At 38.2% G+C, this 17,152-nt stretch overlaps 1 protein-coding gene and 2 non-coding genes across 3 annotated transcripts in view; all 3 read right to left on the bottom strand.

The window, feature by feature from the left end:
• LOC115222227 (intraflagellar transport protein 80 homolog) overlaps positions 1-17,152 on the bottom strand; it is a 522,946-nt gene that overhangs the window by 402,612 nt on the left and 103,182 nt on the right. The window lies entirely within an intron of this gene.
• Positions 4,134-4,324, bottom strand: LOC115222413. Its single transcript, XR_003882703.1, has one exon. It is a non-coding gene; the product is annotated as a U2 spliceosomal RNA (small nuclear RNA).
• Positions 5,710-5,895, bottom strand: LOC115222416. The gene has a single exon (XR_003882705.1). It is a non-coding gene; the product is annotated as a U2 spliceosomal RNA (small nuclear RNA).

Below are 17,152 nucleotides of genomic sequence, written 5' to 3'. Positions count from 1 at the left end.
AGCCCTTACTCCAAAATCTCAGGCCTTGTGTCCACAGAAAAAAAGGTTATATACTCTTCACTCTCTTTTACTTGTTTCAGACATTTGACTGTGGCCATGCCAGAGCACCGTCTTTAGTCGAGCAAATCGACCCCTGGACTTATTCTTCGTAAGCCTAGTACTTATTCTACTGGTCTCTTCTGCTGAACCACTAAGTTACAGGGGACGCAAGCACACCAGCATCGGTTGTCAAGCGATGTTGGGGTGACAAACACAGACACACACACATATATATATATATATATATATATACATGTAAATGACGGGATTCTTTCAATTTCTGTCTACCAAATCCACTCACAAGGCTTTGGTCAGCATGAGGCTATTAGTAGAAGACACTTGTCCAAGGTGCCACGCATTGTATTAAAATACATTATGCATTATTGTAGTAGTTGGGTGACAATATTTGTTGTACAAACATTTCAGGTCTTTAAGAGAATTTAGGTTTAAAAAATTGACGTTTATTATACATAAAAATGTATAATACAGGGATTTTACAGTAATTTTTCCAGCATATGTATGTCCTTTCTATCTATCAATGTATCTGTCTGCCTGTCTGTCTCTCTGTCTTTTTACCTGTATATCTGCCTGTTTGTCTGCCTGCCTGTCTGCCTGCCTGTCTGCCTGCCTATCTGTCCATCTATCTGTCTGTCTGTCTATCTATCTATCTCTTTATTTATCTATCTATTTGTCCGCCTATCTATCTATCTGTCTACTTACCCTTCTATCTATCTCTTTATTTATCTATCTATTTGTCCGCCTATCTATCTATCTGTCTACTTACCCTTCTATCTATCTCTTTATTTATCTATCTATTTGTCCGCCTATCTATCTATCTGTCTGTCTGTCTATCTATCTATCTACTTATCTATCTATCTATCTATTTATTTATCTATCTATATTTATATCCATCTGTCTGTCCGTCTATCTACTTATCTATCTATCTATCTATTTATTTATCTATATATATTTATCTATCTATTTGTCCGCCTATCTATCTATCTGTCTGTCTATCTATCTATCTATCTGTCTGTCTGTCTGTCTGTCTGTCAGTCAGTCTGTCTACTTATCTTTTTATCTATCTATCTGTCTACTTACCCTTCTATCTATCTCTTGGTCCTTTATTTTCTCTCTCCCCTGCTATCCTTCTATCTATCTCTTGGTCCTTTATTTTCTCTCTCCCCTGCTATCCCTTATATTTGTGTTATCAACAAAGGAACACGTGCCTTACCCTTACTAATCTACAGCAAAAGCAACCCTACTTTGTTCTGTTTGTTTCCCACCACCACCAATTAGAATCTATTAATTAATTTGTTACTTCTTACAAATTGTTTTTAGTCAAATTATTCCCATAAGTCAATGCTGTGCTTGTTTGTGCTTTTTCTTTACTTAATTTCTATGTATCTCAAGAAAACCAGGTGTTCTAATTGATTAATTCTTAATTGTGTTTTTAGTTAAATTGTTCCTCCAAGACAAAGCAGATCTTGTTTTTAAGTAAATTCCTATGGAACCTGGAAAAACCATGTGTCTTCCTAATTAATTACCTCTAAAGAATTGATTTTAATTAAATTATTCCCAAAAATTTCTAAGATACCCCAAAAAGTTGTATTATCCTAACAGGTACAAACCACCATCACATTCCATAGAGTCTACTTCGATGCATTCCTCTTACAACTAGTGCTATGGTGTCAGCCCCATTCTCAGACTGCCCCACAAGATCCCGCCTTCTGTAACAACCACCATCTCTCTTTCTCTTGTTCTCTACATCTATTGACACTTTAACCTCATATCACTCTGTGTGTGTATGTGTGTTTGTGTGTGTGTGTGTGTGTGTATGTGTGTGTCTGTGTGTGTATGGGTGTGCAAACTTAAAGAATTACACACATCTTGAATACTTTAAGTAAGATATTTATTGCTAGAGACTTCGGCTTTTACAGAGATGACGGACTAGCTGTGTGTAAAAATGCTAAAGGTCATACATAAGATACACAAAGGAATATTCACCATTTATACTTTCAGTACATTTGGCTTATAATCACCACAAGAATTAGTAAATTGGTCTTTCCATTCCAAAATGTGAGACTTTCTCAGTTAGAGAATCATGTTTTCCTGCAGGGCTGCCATATCAACACAGTATCTTTCAAGCTCCATTTCTACAAATGTAGCACATCTTTGAGATTTACCTGCCATATCATGGCTTATTACTGTTTCAATATTCCACTTAGCTATCGTGAAAAGCCATTTTGAATTCTGGCTGATTTTTCACCTCCAACTATTCTTTCATATAAACTATCGGGAAGAGGAGCAGGAGGAGGGGGTCATGTGTGTGTGTGTGTATGCGTAGAGCAAGAGATGTAGAGGAAAGGGAAATAGAGAGCATCAAGAAAGAAAAGGATAAGCACAAAGAAATATTAGAAGAGAGACGGGGAGACAGAGAGAGAGAGAGACACAGTTCTTTGTTTCAATTCATTTAGAAAATGATGAAGAACTAATTAAAGTAACAGATTTTGGAACGCAAATTAACATGAAATTTTATGAGCTGTGTGGTAAGTAGCTTGCTTACGAACCACGTGGTTCCGGGTTCAGTCCCACTGTGTGGCACCTTGGGCAAGTGTCTTCTACTATAGCCTCGGGCCAACCAAAGCCTTGTGAGTGGATTTGATAGACAGAAACTGAAAGAACCCCATCGTATATATGTATATATATATATATATATGTGTGTATATGTGTGTATATGTTTGTGTGTCTGTGTTTGTCCCCCCAACATTGCTTGACAACCGATGCTGGTGTGTTTACGTCCCCGTTACTTAGTGGTTCGGCAAAAGAGACCAATAGAATAAGTACTAGGCTTACAAAGAATAAGTCCTGAGGTCGATTTGCTCAACTAAAGCGATGCTCCAGCATGGCCACAGTCAAATGTCTGAAAAGAGTAAAAGAGAAGGTTTTAATCCGGATCACTGTAAATCCAGAAGTTTGTAACAAAGAACATTGGTGGTGTATGGCTTTGGTGGACTAGTATCAATATGGCTGAAAGACATAACAGTATGAAATTATAGGAACTTAGATAAACCTATATTGGGAGGTGAGCCGGCAGAACTGTTAGCACGCCGGGCGAAATGCTGAGTGGCATTTCGTCTGCCATTACGTTCTGAGTTCAAATTTCACCGAGGTCAACTTTGCCTTTCATCCTTTCAGGGTCGATAAATAAAGTACCAGTTATGCACTGGGGTTGATGTAATCGACTTAATCCCTTTGTCTGTCCTTGTTTGTCGCCTCTATGTTTAGCCCCTTGTGGGCAATAAAGAAATATATATTGGGGTGTTTGCATCTAGAAGACAGTTGCCTTCTCGGCATCACCTTGCACAAGTGTCTTTTACTACAGACCACCACCCCCACACATCCACAGACCCCTGCCACCCTCGGCCAAATAAATCCTTGAGGTGGTTTGGGTAGACAGAACCTGAAAAGAATCCCTTCATATTCTTTCATTCTTTTACTTAAGTCATTAGACTGTGGCCATGCTGGGGTACTACCTTGAAAAATTTTAGCTGAACAAATTGACCCCAGGACTTTTTTTTTTCTTTTTTAAAGCTTGACAATTATTTTGTCAGTTCTTTTTGCTGAACCACTAAGTTACAGGGACATAAACATGCCAACACAGACACAAAGACACACACACACATATGACAGGTTTTTTTCAGTTTCCATCAACCAAATCCACTCACGAGGCTTTGATCAGCCATGGGTTACAGTGGAAGACATTTGTTCAAGGTGCCACGCAGTGGGACTGAACCCAGAACCATTTGGTTGGGAAGCAAACTACTTACCACACAGCATCTATGTTGTTTGTGCCCCCCCATTGCATGATAACTAATGTTGGTTAGTTTATATTCCTATAACCTAGCTGTTCAGCAAAAGTGACTGATAGAGTAAGTGCCAAACTTAAAAGGACAAGAAACAACCTGTAAGTATTGATGTTGATCTGTTTGACTAAACCCTTCAAGGCAGTGCCCCAGCATGGCCACAGTTCAATGATTGGAACATCATCATCATCATCATTTAATGTTCGTTGTCCATGCTGGCATGGGTTGGACGGTAGAAGGGCTGAATCCCAGAAGTACTGCAATACCAGGCCAACCCGTAGCAAAGGCGGTGCAGGCCCTTAACTCTTTGCCTCATTCCAAAATCAGTTTAATATCAATGGCCCCAAATAGGGACCATTTCAGATATCAAGCTGATAAGAACAGATACCATGCTTTGGATCTTAGCAAAAAAGATGAGAGATTTAAATGTGAAAGGCAGTAGTGACCAGGAAAACCTACCGTGTGTTGAGGACAACTATAAGTAGAATAGGTGGGATGGTCATAGCTGGAACAGCTTTGATCCGAGGTCTACTGGAACAACTTTGAGATGGGCCTAAATAATGACAACAAAAAGCAATAGCTTTCTGGAACGTTGTAGAATATAGCATTGGAAAATATGTACGGTGCCTCTGTGCTTGTGTACACTTGTGTACACCGGTGCATTGAGTAACAATCCTTTTTGACAAAATGGGAAGGAAAAAAAAAATCAATCAATAAGAGATCAATACAAAATAAGTTGCAGACTGAAATAAGTATTGGGGCCAATATATGATCAACGCAAAACCCTTGAAGATGTAGACGAACCAGTAAAAGAGCAGCTTGATAATATAAAGGAAACATACGTGTCTGCATATTAAATTATTGACGAATCAAACAGGTTATAGAAAAGACCAAAATATTGATTTTCATTATCAGGAACAATTGTTAATTTCTAGATGTCTTCCAGTTATTTTCCTGTTTCTTGTCTAAGAATCTGAAAACTGGGTCACATTTTTCTCTCCAGTTTTACTCTTTCATTTGTTTCAGTCATTCGACTGCGGCCATGCTGGAGCACTGCCTTCAGTCGAACAAATCGACCCCCCAGGACTTATTCTTTGGAAGCCCAGTACATATTTTATTGGGCTCATCTGCCGAACCGCTAAGTTACGGGAACACAAACACAACATCGGTTGTCAAGTGATGAAGGGGGTTCAAACACACACACACACATCCTCATCACCATCATCGTTTAACGTCTGTTTTGCATGCTAGCATGGGTTGAACGGTTCGACTGCTGTCTGGGAAGCCAGGAGGCTTCACCAGGCTCTAGCCTGATCTGGTAGTTTTCTATAGCTGGATGCCTTTCCAAACGCCAACCACTCTGAGAGTGTAGTGGGTGCTTTTTTACGTACCACCGACACAGAAGCCAGTTGAAGCGGTGCTGGTATTGGCCATGTTCAGATGGTGCTTTTTGGCTTCTTTCAGTTTCCGCCTACCAAATCTACTCACAAGGCATTGGTTGGGCCGAGGCTATAGTAGAAGACACTTTCCTAAAGTGCCATGGAGTGGAACTGAACTTGGAACCATGTGGTTGGTAAGCAAGCTACTTACCACACAGCCCGTTATTGTTGCATTATTAGAATGTTCTTGCTTCTACATTCATTCTCTCTGGCACCGGTGCCTGGTAAAAGGCCAAATTCCTCAATACTACATCACTTACTCTGTTAAAGGGTTTTGTCTTGTGAATAACTTTACGACTTCATTGATGTCAGTGACACAGAACAAAAAAACAAAGTACCTAGTACTCTCTGTAGAATGGCTGGCACTCAGAAGGGTACCCAGTTGCAGAAACCATGCCAGAGCAGATATTGAAGGCGGAGCAGGCCCTTAACTCTTTGCCTCATTCCAAAATCAGTTTAATATCAATGGCCCCAAATAGGGAACATATCAGATATCAAGCTGATAAGAACAGATACCACACTTTGGATCTTAGCCAAAAAGATGAGATTTAAATTTGAAAGGCAGTAGTGACCAGGAAAACCTACCGTGTGTTGAGGACAAAAACAAGTAGAATAGGTGGGATGGTCATAGCTGGAACAGCTTTGATCCGAGGTCTACTGAAACAACTTTGAGATGGGCCTAAATAATAACAACAAAAAGCAATAGCTTTCTGGAATGTTGTAGAATATAGCATTGGAAAATATGTACGGTGCCTCTGTGCTTGTGTACACTTGTGTACACCGGTGCATCGAGTAACAATCCTTTTTGACAGTTATCTGGTTTGTCAGACCTTGTTAAACCATCCAACCAACACCAGCATGGAACCATCATCGTTTAATGTTCACTTATCTGCAGTCGATTTGGCCTTTCATCCTTTTAGGGCCAATAAACTAAATACCAGGCGGCAAGCTGGCAGAATCGTTAGCATCCTGGGCAAAATGCTAAGCAGTATTTCATCTTTCTTCACATTCTGAGTTCAAATTCCCCCAAGGTCGACTTTGCCTTTCATTCTTTTAGAGTCGATTAGATAAATACCTATTTCTTTATTAACCACAAGGGGCTAAACATAGAGGGGACAAACAAGGACAGACATAGGTATTAAGTCGATTACATCGACCCCAGTGCGTAACTGGTACTTAATTTATCGACCCCGAAAAAATGAAAGGAAAAGTCAACCTCGGCGGAATTTGAACTCACAACATAACAGCAGACGAAATACCACTAAGCATTTCGCCCGGCATGTTAACGTTTCTGCCAGCTTGCCACCATAGATTAGATAAATACCAGTCACACACTGGGGCCAATGTAATCAACTTAATCCCCTCCCCCAAGCTGCCCTTGTGGCAAAAATTTGAAATCATTTAAAGATGGTGAGCTGGCAGAAACATTAGCATCCTGGGCGAAATGCTTAGTGGTATTTCATCTGTCTTTATGTTCTGAGTTCAAAATCTGCCGAGGTCAACTTTGCCTTTCATTCTTTTAGTCATTCTTTCAGTAATTAAGTACCAGTTGTGTACTGGGGTTGATCTAATCAACTGGCCCTCTCCCCAAAAATTTTGGGTCTTGTGCCTAGAAAAGAAAAGAATAAAATATATACCAGTAGGAAACTAGGGTCAATGTAATCGACTTACCCCCTCCACTGAAATTACTGGCCTTGTGCCAAAATTTGAACCCAATGTACATGCACAATGGTCAGGTGTGATTTGTTGAGGCAGATTTTCTACAGCCGGAAGCCCTTCCTGTCACCAGTCCTCACCTGTTTCCAAGCAAGGTAATACCCCCCCCCCAAGAGTCAGAGGTGTTTTTTCCACAGAAGACCAGAAACAAATGACACCACTCATATGACGATGATGATGATGACAATGATGGTGATGATGATGGTAGTGAGGATGATGATGGTGATAATGGTGATGGCAATGACGATGATGATGATGGTGATAATGGTGATGATGATGAAGGTGACGATAATGATGATGATAATAATGATGGTGATGGCAGGGTATGCTTTATGGCATCGTGGTAGATTGATAAGAGTGGTAATACAGGCCGTAGTGGTGATGGCGGTGGTGACGACGAGGATTCTTGCAATGGTGGTGGAGGTGAAACAGAATCTGTGGCATTGACAGTGTAAGTGGTGGTGGTGGTGGTGGTAGGTTAGGGTTGCTTGATGACAATGACAAAATGGTAATGATGATGGTGAGGAACAATGAAAGGCAAAAGTCGACGACCACGGTATGATTCGAACTCTGAACGGCAGAATGGAAAAGAAAAAAAAAACAAAAAAAAAAAGACGGTAATTTGACGTAAATGTTAGGATGACACCTAACAGCAAATGCCTGCGAGTGATGTATTTGTAATTTGTATCAGTTTTAAAGAAGAACAACGAACAAGGTGCGTGGAACGGGAAGAGGAATGTATAAAACAAAAAAAACAAAAAAAAAGGATTTATTTTATTACCTTAACTGTAATATAAAAATAAAATTAGAAGAAAAAAACAATAACAAGAAAACATAACAACATTATCATATATACTTCATAAATAATTACTCGGTTATTATTATTATTATTTTTTTAAACTAATTTCCTCAGAGAGGTGTTTATATCAAATATCTGATATTCGATATTTCTCTCCTATTTTGTTGAAGGTACTTTTTATTTTTATACATCTATATATAATTTCTTTTCTATTTTTTTCCTTTTTTCTGTCAATGTATTTGTTTATTTATTTATTCATTTATTTATTTATTTATTCTTTTATCAAGCTATGTGATAATGACTTTCATCAAATAACCGTAATGTAATAATACATCGTAGCTTCGACTCTCATAAATGATATTTATGTTCTTTTCATTTTCCTAGTTAGCGTTGTTGCAAGTGCAAAAATTCGGTGTCTTCTTACACCACATAACCATTACGAATAACCCACTAATAGCACCGCTTCAAACAGACAAACAACAACATTGAAATTTATCAGCATTGTCTATTCTGCTCTTAAACAAGACACATCACTCGACTTGCATCAGTTTAGTTAACTTGATTGAGATTTAAGGAAAAAAAAAACAATGAACAAAAGAAAAAGACATCAGAGTTATTTTGCGCTATATTATAAAAGTGACAAATGGCCAAATGAATAAAATATTGGCCAATCGAAAGATCTTTAAGTTCAATTTCATTGCAGGCATTTCCTTGTGGGTCCAGGCGGTACACTTAATTCTATGCAAGATTATGGAATCAGATTATATTTGCAACACGAATGGCATCTTATACCTGTGACATGAATGGCCTCTTATCTAATGGAAATTTGTGTCACACAGCAGGATTGAACCTGCAAACATGTGGCTGAGAGGCAAACTTCTCAACCACACTTCCACATCTGAGCCTACATATAGGTTTCTATTGCAATTACAGTCTAAATGGTATTTTGTATATTTCTATGCAGGCACGCTCAAATCAAACACTTATGCTCATACATGATCATAGATATTCCAGGTATGACCACATGGTATGTTTATACTATATTACCCAAAGTGGTTGGGCACTCCATCAGTTCTGGTGCTAAGTGTTCCGGTTAATCCGATCAATGGAACAGCCTGCTCATAAAATTAACACGCAAACCTGGCAAGCCAAGTGAGACCATAACCCATGCCCTATGACTGGTGTATAACCAGCTCACTTATGAGTAGTCTTCAATCATTGGACAGTAAACTTTGCTTGTAAAGACCTGTTGAACAAGTGAAATCAAAATCAAAATCGCTGATGTGGCCGAATACAGTACCACCTGATTGGCACCCGTGTCAGTGGAACATTAAAAGTACCACCCAAGCATGATCATTGCCATGGTCACTGACTGGCTCTCATGCCGGTATGTAAAAAGTATTATTTGAGTGTGATGTGATCATTGTCACCATCGCCCTACTGGAACCTGTGCCAGTGGTACATGAAAACAACATTCGAGTGTGGTCTATGCCAGTGCCGCCAGGCTGGCTCCTGTGCAGGTGGCACGTGAAAAACACCATTTAAATGTGGTCATTGCCAGTACCGCCTGACTAGCCTTCGTGCCAGTGGCACATAAAAGAACCCACTACACTCTCAGAGTGGTTGGCGTTAGGACAGGCATCCTTTGCTAGATCAGATTGGTACCTGGTGCAAACCATCCAACCCATGCCAGCATGGAAAGCAGAGGTTAAACAACAATGATGATGATGATGATGATGATGGCGGTGGTGGTGGTGGTGATGATGATGATGAAGTGGCTGAGAACTCCACAAACACATGTACCCTTAATGTAGTCCTCAGGGAAATTCAACATAACATGGAATGTGATAAGGCTGGCCCATTGAATTGCATGTACAACTCATTTTTGCCAGCTGAGTGAACTGGAGCAACAAAAAAAAGTGTCTTCCTAAAGGACGCAATGTGCCACTGGGAATCGAACTCACAACCTTATGATTGCAAGCCAAACACCCTAACCACTAAACCAAGCACCCTCATATTGTATTTTCCTGCATTTATGTCAACAGGTTCTGATTTGAGTGAGATTCCATTTGTGTTACTTGCAGACCAAGTGACCACATAGAAAACCCACAATTCTCCTGAAAATGAAATGCTGTCTCATGATTATTGAGGAAAAAATCACAAAGACAAAGGACATGGCTGTACAGTGAAGAAGTTCACGTGCCAGCCATAGAGTTTCAAGTTCAGTCCTACTGCACAGCACCTTGGGCAAGTGTCTTCTATTTTTAGCCCTATGCCAATCAAACCTTTGTGAGTGAATCTGAAACACAGTGCATGTGTGTGTGTGTGTGTTTATGTGAGTGTGTGCGTGTATTTTTTTCTTGACATTGCATGATAGTTGTAAGCAAGGAACCCCGTCATACAAGCAGTGCTATTCATTTCCAATCTTCCATGAAAACATGTCTGGTCGTAGGGAAATATTGGCTTACTTGGAACGTGAGGGTTGTCAACAGGAAGGGCATCCAGCCATAGAAAGTCTGCCTCAGTGAATTTCATCCAATGCATAAGAGCATGGAAAGTGAACATTACCTCATTGACAATTATGATGATAATGAGGATGATAGATAAGACAAAGGTTACGATGATGATTAAGTTGATGATAATGATGAGGAAGAAGCAGATGAGGATGAAGATGAAAATGATGGTGACAATGATGATGACGATTAAGATGATAATGACAATAATGATGTAGTGGATAATGATGAGAATGATAATGAGAACGATGACACAAAGATGATGATGACGATTAAGATGATGATGACAATGATGATAGAGAAGTGGATAATGATGACAACGAAGATGTGGATGATGATGATGATGATGAAAGTGATGACAATGACAATGACTACAATGATGATGAGGATGATGACGACGACGACAATAAGGATAATGACAACAATGTCAAATCGTTTTCTTCCATCCAACAAACAAGTTGGACAACGAACAAACAACCTGTACTACCATCTTCATTTCCATAAAACCATTCACCAAATACCTACTTGTGTATCTCAAAATCAAAAACAGAAGCACTTCCTCACAAATGGATAACAATGCTTCCTCAAAAGAGACAAAATAAAATAAAATGAAATTGAATAAAATAAAATAAAAACAGAGGGCCCCTTGAGAGTCATACAAATATTCGTGTTCGTTATCATTTTCATTTCTTCTTGCTTCGTGAGAGTAAGAATTTCTCCAGCAACAGTTGCCAATAGCAACCAGCAGATAGCAAGATATAACAATATCCTGTAGTGTTTATTTAAATCTTTTTGTAAATATTACCAACTTATAATTTCAACAAACACACCAACAAAAAGAAACATAAACAGACACACAGAGATATATGCATATATATATATATATACATATATAAATATATATGTGTATATACATAGATGTTTATTATGTGCACACAATGTTTGTATATACACATACACACATATGCATCTATATGCATACATATATGCATATACACATATTCATATATATATGCACACATTTGTATGTGCATATATATATATATATATACATGCACACACACATATATATATACATACACATATATACATTCACACGTATATATATATATTTTTATATATATATATATATAAAAACACACACACACACACACACATATACACACATACATATACATATATATATATATATGATGAGCTGAGATTGATATATGATGACTGACCGTGGGATTGCACCTAGAAAGTTACCCTCTCAGGTACAAGTCCAGGCAAGGTTGTTTATGGGAGACAAGCAGTCATCCATGCATACCATCTTCCCCTCTCCATGCCACCGATGTTATCCAAGGGAAAGGCAAAGGGGCCGATACATCTTGGCACCAGTGACGTCGCAACTCATTTCTACAGATGAGTGAACTGGAGCAACGTGAAATAAAGTGTCTTGCTCAAGATTACAACACGCAGCCCGGTCCAGAAATTGAACCCACAACCATATGATTGTAAGCTCGACACTCTAACCACTGAGCCATGCACCTTCACTATATATATGGGGAGGGGGTATTTACACATATATACATGATGATAATGATGACACATTGAATATAATATGTGTACATATTCTACTATGGAACACTGTAGAGAATAAAATGTATGACTTAAAGGTTTGGTCACTGTTTAGTTACATATTTAGGAGTTGGTTATTGATTTACTTATTGAATTTATTTATCGATATGATTGTACATAGGGTAAATGTATTTGAAAGTTGTGTTTTCTTTGGTTTGTTTGTTCCCAGACAACACTTATTTTAATGCTGTTGACACTGCCAGATTCAATGGTACTGCCCAGGTGTCAAAGCCATAATGATATCTGTGGGGCAGCTGATGATGGAGGTATGTTGGATTGTTGGTATGGCTGTCTTTGTATATGTGGAATAGTATTATAACACATCCTTCTGATATATTTACACACTCACATACACAAACTCATACACATGCTTAATGCATATATATATATATATATATATATATATATATATATATATATATATATATATATGTGTGTGTGTATATATATAAAGGGAGAGTTTACGAAAAAAACAAAAGACAAAGACAGGTGGTGTATAAAACAAATAGATGTATTAGTATAATGCTCAGGAATAGAAAAGGTCTTTTACGTTTCGAGCCTACGCTCTTCTACAGAAAGGGACACAGAAAAAACAAGGAGAGAAAAAAAATGTATGTAGTGGCTAACGATCTATCATGGCGACTAGTGCCGGACAGAAAGGTCAAACACGAGGAGGAAAGTAGGGGACATAACAAGGTAACGATGACCCCCAATAAAAAGGTGCCCCCAACACAAAGGTGAGTGTGTGTATAAGAGAGTATGTATGTGTATGTGAAAGAGGGCTGGTGGTCTGGACGTTGCGTATATGTATGTGTAGGTGTGAAGATGTGGGGATGGGTGTGTGGGTGGTATGCCATCAACCTCGTTTTCATTCATCCTGTATGATATTCCCAAAAGTCCCTTGAAACATGCATTTAGTGTGGCAATTTCCGGACAAGAACCGAACCCTCGATGCTTTGTGCGATAGCCCAACCTCCTATCAAGCGTTCCAGATGTGATTCCCCCACCAACAAGTAACAAACACTCACGTAATGAAACATAAAACAGGAGACAAACATTACCAAATTTTATGGTGTGTTGTTGTTGTTGCTGTTGTTGTTGTTGTTTCTTTTCCTTTTAATCAACTCCATCTCCCCCAAAAACAAAGAATCGAAAAAGAGAAAAAGGAAGGAAAGCAAGAAGGAAAAGAAAGATAACGAAAAAGAAGAGAGAGAAGAGTAAAGTGCCCTTCCCCCCCACCCCACTTCACAAAGAACTCATGCTGGATGACAAAACCTGCCAAAAGCAAAACCTGCATTATGTGTGTGTGTGTGTGTGTGTGTATGTGTGTGTGTGTGTATGTGTGTGTGTGTGCATGCATGTATATTACAAACACATACACACACATATCTAAGTATATACATACATATATATATACAAACACATACACATATACAAGCATACACACAATATACATATATAAATATACAAACACAGACACATACACATACAAACACACATACATATACAAGCACACATACACAAACACACACACATGCATACAAACACACATACACATATCCAAGCACACATACACATATATATTCATACATATATAAATAATATATACAAACACACACACATATGCATACAAACACACACACATACATATATATTCATACATATATATATATATATATACAAACACACATATGCATACAAACACACATATACAAGCACACACACAAACACACACACACACACACGCATACAAACACACATACACATAAACAAGCACTCACACAAAGACACACACATATGCATACAAACACACACACACATAAACAAGCATACAAATACATACACACACACGCATATTCATACACAACACACACACATATATTTATATATATATATATATATACAAACACACACACATATGCATACATGCACATATACAAGCACACACATAAACAAGCATACAAATACATACACACACACGCATATTCATACACACACACACACACACCACACATATATATATATATATACAAACACACACACATATGCATACAAACACACACACACACATAAACAAGCATACAAATACATACACACACACGCATATTCATACACACACACACACACACACACACACATATATATATATTCATACATATATAAATATACAAACACACACACATATGCATACATGCACATATACAAGCACACACACACACACACATACATACATACAAACCCCCAATACTGATAAGTATCGGTGCAGCTAAAGAGATCTGAAAGAAACACAGAACATGAGGCATTCAGCTCACCGCCAGCCACACACAGCGAGCACAACCGACCAACCCACCGACCAACTTGACAGCCAGAGTGCATAACCTGCACCCCCCCCCCCCCACCCCCACCCCCACCCCACCCAACCAACCCTCCATATCACACCTATCTACAGTTGCAAACTAAAAGAAAGCTGTTTCAAATACCGCAGCTGCCATCTAGTGAACTTGCCCACCTGCAGATAACCACAACATCAACGACAACAACAACAGCAACAGCAATAGCAACAAAAACACAAACACATAAGCAAGGAATGGAATGAAGAAGGGTTGATATTACGGTGGGTTTTTTTTTTTTTTTGCTGGAATTAAGGAATAAAAAAACACGAAAAAGAAAAAAAAAAAACAACAGCAGTGAAAGTGTCCCCGGCAGAACTTCAAAAGACAATGAAGCAACATGTTTCTTTGAGCTACAAAAACCATGGAAAGAAGAAAAAAAAATTACATGAAACGCAAAGAGAGAACCACAAAAACTGAAAACCTCAAGGAACTAAAAATCAGAAGATAGTGGCCATTAGAGTAATTAGTCTTTTAACCAGATGCAAATGGATTAATATACATGGCATTAGCAAAAGCAGCGGCAGCAGAAGTAGCTGTAGTAGTAGTAGCAGTAGTAGTAGTACCCATAGTTCTTTCTGTCACCACATGTGGAATGACAAACACTGAAGGTGTGAGCTGTGTTTGTCACTGCACATACATAGACACAACCACATCCTGCACCTTCTCTTTAAACACATACATGTATGTGTGTGTATGTGTGTGTGTACATCTATCAATCTATCTACATATATATACACACACACACACACACATATATACGTGTGTGTGTACATGTTTATATGTATGTGTGTGTATGTGTGTTTATATGTGTGTGTCTGCGTATGTGTGTACATCTATCTATCTATCTATATATATATTTTTAAATATACATGTGTGTGTATATGTATATATGTGGGTATGTATGTATTTGTATGTGCATGTGTGTATATATGTGTATATATATATGTATGTGTGTGAATGTGTATGTATATATAGATGTGTGTGTATGTATGGGTATATATATATATTTTAGATATACATGTGTGTATGTATACGTGTATATGTATGTGTGTGTGTATATGTGTATATATATATGTGTGTATGTGTATGTATATTTAGATGTGTGTGTGTATGTGTGGTATATATATATATATATATATATATATATATATATATGTGTGTGTGTGTGTGTGTGTGTATGTGTGTGTGTCTACATGCACACTCAAGTCCATAGGAAACAAATACTGGAATCATAATACCATTCTCATAGCAGGAAATATAAAAGAACCTAGTTCCAATATTACTTTTACCACCAGGTGTCACTAGGCTATATTTAATTAATTTCCAGCTAGGGTTTTTTTTGTTTTTCTGTTGTGTGTGTGTTTGCATGTGTGTGCGTATGTGTACATATATATGTGCAGATATACATATTTATATATATGTGTGTATAAATGCATATGTACAAGAACATATTTATACACACACCCGAATATCATAAAAACTGAACTGTAATGATAATGATAATATTGGTTTCAAATTTTGGCACAAGGCCAGCAATTTTGGGGGAGGGGTATAAGTTGATTACATCGATCCCCAGTGTTCAACTGGTACCTTTTTTTATTAATCCTGAAAGGGATGAAAGGCAAAGTCAACCTCACCAGAATTTGAACTCAGAAATATAAAGGCAGATGAAATGCCACTAAGCATGTTACTCAGTGTGGTGGTGGGAGGAGGAGGAGGAGGAGGCAACATGTGCCTGGTGTACTTTTATTAGACAGATAGTTATGACAGGTTCATATGGGCTTCATATATTTGTACCCCAGTGTCACTTTAATGGCATGCACTGTTCTCTCACTCAATGATAATAATAATTATAATGGGCTACAGCAAATATTCTGCTTAATACCACAGATTTTCTTGTCAGTTGTCTGACCTTAACCAGTTGAGCACATCCCTTAGTGGCTGATGATATGTGCATCTCTGATTACGAGCAGAAGTAGTGGGGGAGCATCATAGCCGTGTGTTGAAAGGAATTCTTGGAGGTTGGATAATTCACCCTTAGGAAACATGGGTGGTTCGTTCAACATTCTTAAACAATCCTTATTCGGGGACCTTTTGAGCAGGATGGGCTACTCAACCTGAAGAAAATTCTAACTGAGCCCCACCTGCAAGGTTATGTGCTGTTTATCTTGATATGAGATCACCATGTCGTGCACATATGGTTGTGATGCATGTACCTGGTGTACCCTTATCAGACGGGTAGTCATGATGGATATACTGGGCTTCATATATTTTACCCCAGTGTCACTCTGATGGCATGCACTGATCTCTCACTCAATAATAATAATAATAATAATAATAATAATGATAAATGCCCTGATGCAGTACCAGGCAGTGGCTCTTGTGGCTTCTGATCTTAACTGATTGGAAGTGTTATCATATACATTGTTTTGTCTTGGTATAAAAGACAGGCTACAGCAAATATTCTGCTCAATACCACAAATTTGCTTTACAGTTGCTTGACCTTAACCAGTTGACCATGTCTCTTAGTGGCTGGCGATATATGCATCTCTGACCACGAGAAGAAATAGTTGGGGAGCATCATAGTCATGTGTTGAGAAGAATTATTTGGGGTTTGAATAATTCACCTCTGGAAACTTGGTTATTTCATTTTATCATCTTTGAATAACCCTTATTCAGGGACCTTTTGAGCAGGATGAGCTACTCAACCTGAAGAAAATTCTAATAGGGCCCCACTTGCAAGGTCATGCACTGTTTATCTTGATAAGAG

The sequence above is a fragment of the Octopus sinensis genome, linkage group LG19 (genome assembly GCF_006345805.1).
Source record: "Octopus sinensis linkage group LG19, ASM634580v1, whole genome shotgun sequence".
NCBI classification, from domain to species: domain Eukaryota; kingdom Metazoa; phylum Mollusca; class Cephalopoda; order Octopoda; family Octopodidae; genus Octopus; species Octopus sinensis.
This window is presented reverse-complemented; position numbering and strand designations above follow the sequence as displayed.